Raw genomic sequence first — 13,229 nt, 5'->3', positions numbered from 1 at the left:
CATCACTGCCTGCCCCCTTCATGCAAGTCTATGGCAGGGGGAGTGACGACCGCCTTGCCCCCTCCCATACACTTGTATTGAGGGGGCGGGCCGTGACATCACGAGGGGCGGAGCCATGACATCACGATGCTCCGGCCCCTGCATTGCCCGTCATTACGCGCAGAGCGAACTCGCTCTGTGCAGTAATGATAGCTAGGTGCCGCAGCGGAGATCCCGGGGGTCCCCAGCAGCGGAACCCCGGCGAGATGACATCTTATCCCTTATCCTTTGGATAGGGGATAAGATGTCTTGGGCCGGAGTACCCCTTTAAGATTACCTAATGCATATCCTCAATACTTACTTGTGCACACTAAGGCTTCTTTCACACTACAAAATCCTCCGTTTTTAAACATCCGTAGGAAGATCCGTGTGAAAATCAGCTGAAAACGGCAGTAACAAAATCCTATACGTCAGTTAGAAAATCCCATTATAGTCTATGGAACTTTCTAATATCCGTATGAATCCGTTATTATCCGTTATTGATAACGGACATTAGTTTGTTACGGAAAATAGTTACGGAAGAAATAGCTCATGAACTATTTCTTCCATAAATATCTTCCGTAACAAACTAACGTCCGTCATCAATAACGGACTATAACGGATTCATACGGATATTAGAAAATCCCATAGACTATAATGGGATTTTCTAACGGACGTATAGGAATTTGTTACTGCCGTTTTCAGCTGATTTTCACACGGATCTTCCTACGGATGTTTAAAAACGGAGGATTTTGTAGTGTGAAAGAAGCCTAACACAAAAGAGATCCTTTTCTTCTGCCTATTAGCCTACAATTCTGATCCTGCCACCCACCAAATGCCACACATCTGATGCCAAGTTCTCCTTTTTTTCACCCACCTTCGTCACCGGGTACTGGTATTGCCACCCATCGCCCCACTATGTCACCGGGTCACTTCCACGGGAAGCGTATTGGATTTTGGTTCTAGATACTCGCTTCCCGCATGGACTCAATTTTAGACACGACCTGAGTTATATCTACTAGAAGTTTCTATGTATATCTTATTTTCTTATGTATAATGACTCTCCAGCATATACCATCTGTTATGCATTATCCATGTCTTATTTTACCTCTTGCCACGTGCTCACCTGATCTCAGAGGGTGACGTCACCAGATGTAATAATATATAAGGTATCAGTTCATATGAGAAGTAGCAGTTCATATGAGAAGTAGCACGGCACTGCGGTATTGGTGGAAATAAACGTGTTGGATATGCGTTGATGTAGCTAGATGCTGCTGGTGGTGCTCTGACACAATGAGATATTCATATATTCCAAGAGAAAAGAAAGAAATCGGCAACTCACCATTCAGCTGGTATATTCTTCTTTTATTGAAGCATACTCACATGAATATAACAAAGGGAGAGGGTAGTGGGGGGATAGTGATATGCGACCGAGCTCCTGTTTCGCACACTAAGTGTGCTTCCTCCGGCCGGAGGAAGCACACTTAGTGTGCGAAACAGGAGCTCGGTCGCATATCACTATTCCCCCACTACCCTCTTCCTTTTTTTATATTCATGTGAGTATGCTTCAATAAAAGAAGAATATACCAGCTGAATGGGGAGTTGCCGATTTCTTTCTTTTCTCTTGGAGTATATAAGGTATATCTGTTGTCTGAAGCATTGACCATGATTAAGACTTGTTAACAAGTCGAAACGCGTTGGTGCGTTTCGTTTGTGCTTTTAGCCATTTCCTTTTTTTCTACGTTGGATTTTAATATGATTCATTAAAGTTACAAACTTTTATCCAGTCTTGGGAGCTGCATTTTCCTCATTTTTGTTTCATCTGATGTACCTGGGAACACGGCCCTTGCTCATTCCGTGGCTTCCGCTGGAGGGTGTGCTGAGTTCACTGTGATCTGGGTCTGCATGCTGCTAATGGTGAGCTGAACCTTTACCCACTTTTCTGGTCACTTCCAGGACTCCTGATGCTGCTGATGCCACCTCCAGGCTGTCTCATACTGCCACCATATGTTCTCCTCATGCTGCCGGCTGCTCCTGGCTGTCTCATACTGCCACCATATGTTCTCCTCATGCTGATGCCAGCTCCAGGCTGTCTCATACTGCCACCACATGTTCTTCTCATGCTGATGCCAGCTCCAGGCTTTCTCATTCTGCCACCATCTGTTCTCCTCATGCTGATGCCAGTTCCAGGCTGTCCCATACTGCCAACATATGTTCTCCTCATGCTGCTACCAGTTCCAGGTTGTCTCATACTGCCACCATATGTTCTCCTCATGCTGATGCCAGCTCCAGGCTTTCTCATTCTGCCACTATCTGTTCTCCTCATGCTGCTGCCAGCTCCAGGCTGTCTCATACTGCCAACATATGTTCTCCTCATGCTGCTACCAGCTCCAGGCTGTCTCATACTGCCAACATATGCTTTCCTCATGCTGCTACCAGCTCCAGGCTGTCTCATACTGCCACCATATGTTCTCCTCATGCTGATGCCAGCACTAGGCTGTCTCACACTGCCAGCATATGGCAGCATATGCTGAGTTCACTGTGATCTGGGTCTGCATGCTGCTAATGGTGAGCTGAACCTTTACCTACTTTTCTGGTCACTTCCAGGACTCCTGATGCTTGTCTCATACTGCCACCATATGTTCTCCTCATGCTGATGCCAGCTCCAGGCTGTCTCATACTGCCAACATATGTTCTCCTCATGCTGCTACCAGCTCCAGGCTGTCTCATACTGCCACCATATGTTCTCCTCATGCTGATGCCAGCTCCAGGCTGTCTCATACTGCTACCATATGTTCTCCTCATGCTGCCGGCTGCTCCTGGCTGTCTCATACTGCCACCATATGTTCTCCTCATGCTGATGCCAGCTCCAGGCTTTCTCATTCTGCCACCATCTGTTCTCCTCATGCTGATGCCAGCTCCAGGCTGTCTCATACTGCCAACATATGTTCTCCTCATGCTGCTACCAGCTCCAGGCTGTCTCACACTGCCACCATATGTTCTCCTCATGCTGATGCCAGCTCTAGGCTGTCTCATACTGCCAGCATATGCTCTTCTCATGCTGATGCCAGCTCCAGGCTGTCTCATATTGCTACCATATGTTCTCCTCATACTGCTGCCACCTCCAGGCTGTCTCATTCTGCCACTATATGGTCTCCTCATGGTTCTGCCACCTCCAGGCTGTGTCATTCAGCCATTATATGGTCTCCTCATGCTGCCGCCAACTGCAGGCTGTGTCATTCAGCCACTATATGGTCTCCTCATGCTGCCGCCACCTCCACTCTGTGTCATTCAGCCACTATATGGTCTCCTCATACTGATGCCACATCCAGGCACTGTCATTTTGCTGCTCTGAGACAGTGATTCTAATAGCGATGCCTCTAATCTGCTTGTCATACTCAATAACAGTATTATTTCACTAACCCAGCACACACCTTATGCGTGTTACAGCAAGGCTAAGTGTTCTACACCTCTATTAAGGCTCTCTTTAGGCCAGAAATAGCTGTTTTTATAGAGATTCGCAGCAAATAAAATTGGAACAAACAGAATTTTATCGGAAAATTCGGCGAATCGTCCGAATTCAGTTTTTCAAAAATTTGCTCATCTCTAACTATTATCACCTACAGTAACCAAAGATATGTGACCAAAGTTGCTTTTCAACTCGAAAAGTAAATTGCGTTTGGTGCAAAACACTTTAGTAAACCTCCTATCAAATAAATGCACCAGACGTGAAAATATAAATAAAATAACAAGCTTTATTAGACACTGATAATAATAAAAATAAAAAACATAAATAATGAGAATCAGCAATAGCCAGAAAAATGTGTAATGATCTAATAAGGACTATTCTCTTAAAGGTTTGCCATTACCAATTAAACATATACTGCAGAACAGCACTGCGACATTAAGCACACATAGAGAAGGCAAACAAAAAATAATAAATGATAATAAGAGAAGAGAGACAACGTGTACAGGTGATCTATTGGTGCACTGTGGGAGCCTGAGAAACCTAGAGAAAAAAGTGTGTTGGTATGAGACCTGAAAAGATTAACAAGTACATCAACAGCAACATCACTGCACTAGGAAAATACACCAGCCCTCGGAAGGGAAGAGAGGATAAACACGCTGCCACAGTGCATCCGGAGTCACCACGTTATACTCACATAAGAGATCACACACAACCCCTACGCCGTTTCGCTACCCGCTTCGTCAGGGAGTATATGGGTAGTAGCTGGGTAAACTATTTATATAACAGAGGACCAATCAGATATTTGGAGTGAAAATTACCTGGATAGAAGCAGCTGTGTTCCGTACCGCCAGAGCTCATAGCTGCCGGCGCCATCTTGGGCTCTCGGGCGCACGCGCACAGCGGAGAGGCGACGTCTGTGCACCAACGTCACCACACACTTAGTCGGCGCGTGCGCACAAGAGTCCACAAAGTAGATGGTAAGTGAAAGTATTTGGCGCATGCGCAGACAAACTGGAGTCCGCTGTGACACGGAGCCAGGTCTGGGCATGCGCATAAACATAGACATGGAGAAAAGAGGCGATTGCACTAACATTGGTGTGCATAGTGAAACCCTAGGGCACCGATATAAAGAATTTAATGTAGAAAGAAAGTTTTAAAATAAAAAGCAGAAAAAGCGTGGGGTGCAGGTGCAAAAATAAAAACAAAGGTGAACACACGTGAGACATGCAAAGAAATTTTATATATGTATATTATATACAAAGCATACAAAAAATTGAAATTTTTTTTTTATAATAATAATATATCCCTATATTAGTCATAGTGTGCTAATGAGCAAACTCGTGAACAACATGTAGATGTGACAATATGTAGATATATATATATATATATATATATATATATATACAGACATGCATACATATATATATGTGCTCGTGTAGAATAAACTATCAATTATAAAGAATATATGTGAAAAAAATATATTTGATGGATGTGTAAGAAAAATGTTTATAAAAAAGTGTAAAAAAAAGTGTAAAAAAAAAAAAATTTTAATGAACAAAATTGATAAGTATAACTATCAATCGTTGTTACTTATAATCATACAGTGTACTGAGATAAGATGCTATATAGATAGACTGTTATCAAAAAAGGTGCATTAAAATAAGTTGCAATATATAGAAACAACTATAATAGATATAAATACATATACTGATCTAGCTATAAAATTGTTATCATGAGAGTAAGTGTGATAAAATTTTTATATATATAAGGCATGCCCCACCCATCATACCCCTAGGGGTATCATACTAAATATTAAAATGGGACAATCAAGGCCATATTATGACACACTCAGTAGGTCATCTTGCCATAAAAAGGTGCTTCACTAGTGCCTTCGGGTCCACGTAAAGCTGACACTTCTTCCAGGAACTAAAAGACACACAGACCGAACTACAGACAGACGGACAACAAACGGACAAACAGGTAAACATAAAAAATGAAGACAAACAGAAAAAAAAAATCGAGAACCCCCCGGGTCGTCCCATCGTTTCAGGGAATAACTCTCTAACGGAACCTATTTGCAAATATGTTGATCATTTTTTGAAACATATTGTAGAAACCCTACCCTCACATCTGAAGGATACAACAGATGTATTGAGAAGACTCGATGGTATACAATTGGATGAAGAGGCAATTCTTGTGACCTGTGATGTGGAAAGCCTTTATACAGCGATTAGACACTGTGACGGATTGGAAGCAACTAGAGCCTTTTTGGAAATGACTGATCTGGATGCGGCATTGGGTGAGTTCATTGTCCAACTTCTTGAATTTGCTTTGACGCATAACTTTTTATTTAAGGACCTCCTCTACCTACAGCTCCAGGGGACAGCTATGGGGGCGTCTTGTGCACCCTCATGTGCAAATCTGTTCCTGGGGCTGTGGGAGAGGAGGATCTTTATGTTGGACCCTATTGAACTCATTGAGAGGGTGTCATTGTGGGGGAGATTTATTGATGACATCTTGTTTGTATGGCATGGCTCGGTAGATGAATTGAAATCCTTTATGGCTCAATTAAATAACAACCCCTATAACATCAAATTGACATACAAATGGGGACGGTCTGATATGGATTTCTTGGACCTGTTACTAAGTGTCGATACCGAAGGATATATCATGTCTAATATTTATCGGAAAAAGACATCTACTAACTCTGTCTTACACGCAACTTCCTCTCATCCGAAACTCCTTGTGGCTAATATCCCCGTAGGCCAATTCCTGCGATTGAAGCGGATTTGTTCATCACCTTCCTTCTTTGAAGAGCAAGCTGCAGACTTAAAAAATCGCTTCAAGGAGAGAGGATACAACAAGAAGGACATCCAGAGAGGATATCTCAGAGCCAAGGAAACATCTAGAACCAATCTACTGGCCCACACAACGAAGAAACCTGCTGACGATCAGGTGAGGTTCATCAGTACATATAATACTAGATGGCGTCAAATACAGAGGGCCTTACAAAAACACTGGGCTATCTTACGGATGGACCCGGTGCTATCTAAATATGTACCTGAAAAAGCCGCAATAACTTACCGACGCTCCAAAAATTTGAGAGACATCTTGGTTCACAGCCACCACAGGGACAAAAAGACACAAAATGTGTTTGGTACAAAAGGCCCCAAATGGGGCAGTAAACCCTGTGGTGGCTGTGTAGCATGCCCCAACATGGAAAGAACTTTCGACTTCAGGGACTCCAGTGGAGCCAGGAGTTATAAAATAACACAGGCAATTAATTGTTGCACTCCAGGGGTTGTCTACTGTGCCCGATGCCCTTGCAACTTGATGTATATAGGCCTTACTTCTAGGGAGCTGAGAAGACGCATCCGGGAATATGTCTTGGGCATTGAAGCTGCTAAAAATGAAGATGACATGAATCTATTGAAGACAATACCAAGACATTTTAAGGAGTACCACTCATGTGACAGTAGTCTTCTGAAGGTAAGGGGGATTGACAAAGTTATGGTGGGCCCTAGAGGGGGAAACTGGAAAAGAATATTAGCACAGAAGGAGGCACGTTGGATTTTTGACTTAAAAACCATTACCCTGTGGGGACTAAATGAAAATAATAGTTATACATCCTTTCTGTGATGTATTTGGTGTATAATACATTGTAATCTGTTCTGTATATATATTTTAGTTTTGGGTTTTAGTTTTATTTTAACAGGACATTTTATCATAGACAGTTAGGACCTAGCAACTTTACACACTTACTCATTTTTGTTGTTGTTGTTGCTTTTGTTTTTGTCTCTTGGTTGTTTTTTGTTGTTTGTGTTTTTCTTGTTTTTTTGTTGTGTGTGTCTTTTGTCGTTTGTTTTGTGTGTGTTGTTGTTGTTTTTTGTTTTTTGTTGGTTTTGGTTTTTGTTGATTGTGTCTTTTGTGTTTGGACCCCCTTTTCCTTTTCCTTTCCCCCCCCCCTTTTCCCTCCCCCCCTTTTCCCCCATTCCCCCTTTCCCCCCCGTCCTCCCCTTTTTTTCTGTTTGTCTTCATTTTTTATGTTTACCTGTTTGTCCGTTTTATGTTTACCTGTTTGTCCGTTTGTTGTCTGTCTGTAGTTCGGTCTGTGTGTCTTTTAGTTCCTGGAAGAAGTGTCAGCTTTACGTGGACCCGAAGGCACTAGTGAAGCACCTTTTTATGGCAAGATAACCTACTGAGTGTGTCATAATGTCACGATGCCGGCTGGCAGGTAGTGGATCCTCTGTGCCAGAGAGGGATGGCGAGGGCCGCGCTAGTGGACCGGTTCTAAGCCACTACTGGTTTTCACCAGAGCCCGCCGCAAGGCGGGATGGTCTTGCTGCGGCGGTAGTGACCAGGTCGTATCCACTAGCAACGGCTCACCTCTCTGACTGCTGAAGATAGGCGAGGTACAAGGGAGTAGGCAGAAGCAAAGTCGGACGTAGCAGAAGGTCGGGGGCAGGCGGCAAGGTTCGTAGTCAGGGGAGATAGCAGAAGTTCTGGTACACAGGCTTTAAACACACAAAACGCTTTCACTAGGCACAAGGGCAACAAGATCCGGCAAGGAAGTGCATGGGAGGAGGATAGATATAGTCAGGGACCAGGTGGAAGCCAATTAAGCTAATTGGGCCAGGCACCAATCATTGGTGCACTGGCCCTTTAAGTCTCAGGGAGCTGGCGCGCGCGCGCCCTAGAGAGCGGAGCCGCGCGCGCCAGCACATGACAGCAGGGGACGGGAACGGGTAAGTGACCTGGGATGCGATTCGCGAGCGGGCGCGTCCCGCTGTGCGAATCGCATCCCCAACGGCCATGACAGAGCAGCGCTCCCGGTCAGCGGGACTGACCGGGGAGCTGCAGGGAGAAAGACGCCGTGAGCGCTCCGGGGAGGAGCGGGGGCCCGGAGCGCTAGGCGTAACACATAATATGGCCTTGATTGTCCCATTTTAATATTTAGTATGATACCCCTAGGGGTATGATGGGTGGGGCATGCCTTATATATATAAAAATTTTATCACACTTACTCTCATGATAACAATTTTATAGCTAGATCAGTATATGTATTTATATCTATTATAGTTGTTTCTATATATTGCAACTTATTTTAATGCACCTTTTTTGATAACAGTCTATCTATATAGCATCTTATCTCAGTACACTGTATGATTATAAGTAACAACGATTGATAGTTATACTTATCAATTTTATTCATTAAAATTTTTTTTTTTTTACACTTTTTTTTACACTTTTTTATAAACATTTTTCTTACACATCCATCAAATATATTTTTTTCACATATATTCTTTATAATTGATAGTTTATTCTACACGAGCACATATATATATGTATGCATGTCTGTATATATATATATATATATCTACATATTGTCACATCTACATGTTGTTCACGAGTTTGCTCATTAGCACACTATGACTAATATAGGGGTATATTATTATTATAAAAAAAAAATTTTAATTTTTCTATGCTTTGTATATAATATACATATATAAAATTTATTTGCATGTCTCACGTGTGTTCACCTTTGTTTTTATTTTTGCACCTGCACCCCACGCTTTTTCTGCTTTTTATTTTAAAACTTTCTTTCTACATTAAATTCTTTATATCGGTGCCCTAGGGTTTCACTATGCACACCAATGTTAGTGCAATCGCCTCTTTTCTCCATGTCTATGTTTATGCGCATGCCCAGACCTGGCTCCGTGTCACAGCGGACTCCAGTTTGTCTGCGCATGCGCCAAATACTTTCACTTACCATCTACTTTGTGGACTCTTGTGCGCACGCGCCGACTAAGTGCGTGGTGACGTTGGTGCACAGACGTCGCCTCTCCGCTGTGCGCGTGCGCCCGAGAGCCCAAGATGGCGCCGGCAGCTATGAGCTCTGGCGGTACGGAACACAGCTGCTTCTATCCAGGTAATTTTCACTCCAAATATCTGATTGGTCCTCTGTTATATAAATAGTTTACCCAGCTACTACCCATATACTCCCTGACGAAGCGGGTAGCGAAACGGCGTAGGGGTTGTGTGTGATCTCTTATGTGAGTATAACGTGGTGACTCCGGATGCACTGTAGCAGCATGTTTATCCTCTCTTCCCTTCCGAGGGCTGGTGTATTTTCCTAGTGCAGTGATGTTGCTGTTGATGTACTTGTTAATCTTTTCAGGTCTCATACCAACACACTTTTTTCTCTAGGTTTCTCAGGCTCCCACAGTGCACCAATAGATCACCTGTACACGTTGTCTCTCTTCTCTTATTATCATTTATTTTTTGTTTGCCTTCTCTATGTGTGCTTAATGTCGCAGTGCTGTTCTGCAGTATATGTTTAATTGGTAATGGCAAACCTTTAAGAGAATAGTCCTTATTAGATCATTACACATTTTTCTGGCTATTGCTGATTCTCATTATTTATGTTTTTTATTTTTATTATTATCAGTGTCTAATAAAGCTTGTTATTTTATTTATATTTTCACGTCTGGTGCATTTATTTGATAGGAGGTTTATTATCACCTACAGGTGAAACCAGAAGTTTACACACACTATATAAAAAGAAACATATGCATGTTTTCTCACTATCTGACATGAAATCAGAATAAACCTTACCTGTTTTAGATCAATTACTTATATTTACCAAATGCCAGAATAATGAGAGAGAGAGAGAGAGAGAGAGAGAGAGAGAGAGAGAGAGAGAGAGAGAGAGAATTATAGCATTTGTATTACTTTCTGCAAAGTCAAAAGATTACATACATTTTATTAGTGTTTGGTAGCATTGCACTTAAACTGTATGACTCTGGTCAATTGTTTTGGATATCCTTCCACAAGCTTCTTACAATAGTTGGTAGGAATTTAGGCTCTTTCCTCCTGACAGGACTGGTGTAACTGAGCCATTTTTGTAGGTCGCCTTGTTTGCACCTGCCTTTTCAGCATTGCCCATAAACTTTCAATAGGATTGAGATCAGGGCTTTGTGATGGCCACTCCAAAACATTGACTTTGTTATCCTTAAGCCACTTTGTAACCAGTTAGGAAACTCAGTTCCACCCAAGCTTTAACTTTCTGGCTGATGTCTTAAGATGTTGTGCATTTACAGAAACAAATATGACCCCTACCATGTTACCTTTGTTAGAGTCCCAAGATGGCTTGATCTTGAAAAGGCAGTCAAACGTGTGAAACTCAGGTAGGACACACAGACTTAATTAATTGGCCTAAATGTGCTTGCAAACATTCTGAAACATTGTTAAGTTTTGTACAATGAAAAAATGTATTGTACCAGATATTTTTGCAGCAAATGTACAAGAAGTTTACCCTACCAAATTAACAATCATTTGGTAACCACAACATTTGAAGGAAAACTGACAGCCAATGTTATCTCCCTAAACCTAATACACAGAATTATAGAGAGAGTGAACCAGCTGACAGTTTCCCTATCATAATATTTGATAAGAACATTCATTTTATAGCTAAACCAAAAGCATAATTAAAAACATCAGTTCAATGTTCTATGTTAAGCAGGCTAGCATGGATCTATATAAATAATAAGGATATAATTAGATATGAGCGAATCTAAGCTGACGAACCTGAAAAATTTAATTTGCAACAAATGCTAATATCGACGCAATTCTATTGCGCAAACCGCTTTATTAAGCTCCATTTAGGGTCGTCCAGGCTCCAGGGCATTTAAAATGGTGGATCCACATGTCAGTACATGGGGTAAGGAATGCTGGGAAGGGAAGGAGGGAAGGCAGGTAGGCAGGATGACCCTGAATGCAGGATGCAGCCTATCAGCAGCCAGTCACCCCTGTGATGTCACAGCCCTATAAAATCAACAGCCATATTGTGGCTCGTCACTTCATTCATTACACTGCAGAAAGATAGGACGGACAGCCTGTGTGTGTGTGTTACACAGTAAAGCTTATTACAGCAGCGTATCACCTTCTAGTCACATTAGCGTTCTGGTGGACAGAGAGCAGTGCTTTTTTTTTCTTCACTGAAAAGGATTTTTACTGCAGCCATTAACCTCCCAGTCACTTTCTACCGCATTGTATTAAAGAAAGGAGCAGAGAGCTGTGTGTTGCCTCATACATTTCAACCAGCTGCCTCAACTTGATAAACCTTAGCAGAGGAGGCAGGAATAATTTTTAAGCGCAATTCTGTGTCTTTGTTCCACAACAAATCTGCTGGTTATACTAGTCTGTAGACGGCATAGTACCCAACAGTCCATTCCTAATAGTCTGTGAGAGAGTGCAATTTTGGGTTTAGTACACAGCGACTGTGTACTGCTGGTGTTGTGCTAAAATATTTATTTTAAGAGTACTGTAGCGCATTTTTCTGCCCTCAAAAGTGCATACCACATACCTACATCTAAGTAGTGTACTATTTTTGTAGCTGTTAATCTGTCAAGGGCCTAGATACTGTTAAAGGTCAGCCAAAAGTACACACCTGCTGCTGTTCTAGACAACTACTGTTTTAAGCGTAGTGAAACGTATTGTACTCCCCTCATATACGCACTAGGTATGTCAGGCAGAGAAGTGCCAGGTAATGCACAGAGGATTGGCAGAGGCCTAAATTCATCAGGCAGAGGTTGCAGCAGACTAGGGTTAAGTGGCAGCAGGAGTCGCAGCGAGAGGCCTGAGCTCCCGGAATCAGCTAGCGGTCGTGTCTCGACTAGCAACCCATCTGCCGTCATCGATCGGTTAACACGGTATCCACTTCTTTACAAAAGACATCTGATACCCCCAGTCAACAGTCGGTCAGTCGGCATGGCCCGGGAGCAGTCCCTGTCCTCCCATTGCCTCTGTCCTATGCCATTTTCTCCCCTACAGAAGTATCTTATGCTGTGGGTTCAGCTCCACTATTCAGTGAGGACGATCTAATAGAGAACAGTCAGCAGCTACTGCCCAGCCTAAAAGTCGAGGAGACATCCGCCGCTTCCCCCACTAGGCGGGAAAGTAGTGATGAGGAGAGTGACGTGGGAGGCGGTGTTGCCAGCGTTCATGGTCCTGAAGCAGACACTGTTGAGGAACCTGAGGAGTACATCAGTAACATGCAGACACTTGTTGATGATGATGAAGCCGATCACAATTGGGAGCCAGGTGCAGAAGGGGCTTCAACATCACCAGGAGAAGAGAGTTGCAGGTTGCCTGTGAGGCAGCAGCTGAGCCAGCAAAGTAGTAGCATGGTTGGCAGTCAGCATGGTTGGCAGTCAGCATGGTGGCAGAAGTGGAAATTCTAGAGCCAAACAGGCCTGAAGGAGACCACCTGCTTTGCGGCAGCCTAACTTCCCGGGAGGGGTTCCTGGAGACGGCAACAGTAGCAGTCAATAAGTGCGGAATGTTGGTGGGAAAATAAGGTACTCGGAGGTGTGGCAGTTTTTCATCAAGCATCCGGAGGAGGTTCACATGGCCACATGCAAGATATGTCGGCAGAAGGTGAAGCATGGCCAGGGTCCCAATGTTGGCACCAAGGCCCTGCATCAATATATGCTGCGCCACCATAAAGCAGCCTGGGAGAACCGTGGCTCCGATGTAATGGTCCAGCCTGCTGCATCACCCAGTGGCACGCCGCTCCCTCTTTCAGCCAGTCAAACCTCCACCACCTCACCCGAAGGGAGCTGTGTGTCATACCCTCCTTCTGTCGCTCCAGATGCTCCTCCTACTTTTAGTCAGTCATTCCGCCAACAATTGATCGGCGAAGCCATGTCCAAGAGACAACAGTATGCGCCCACTCATCCAA

This window comes from Hyla sarda, chromosome 1, assembly GCF_029499605.1.
Source record: "Hyla sarda isolate aHylSar1 chromosome 1, aHylSar1.hap1, whole genome shotgun sequence".
Lineage (NCBI taxonomy): Eukaryota > Metazoa > Chordata > Amphibia > Anura > Hylidae > Hyla > Hyla sarda.
Note: the sequence above shows the minus strand (reverse complement) of the source record.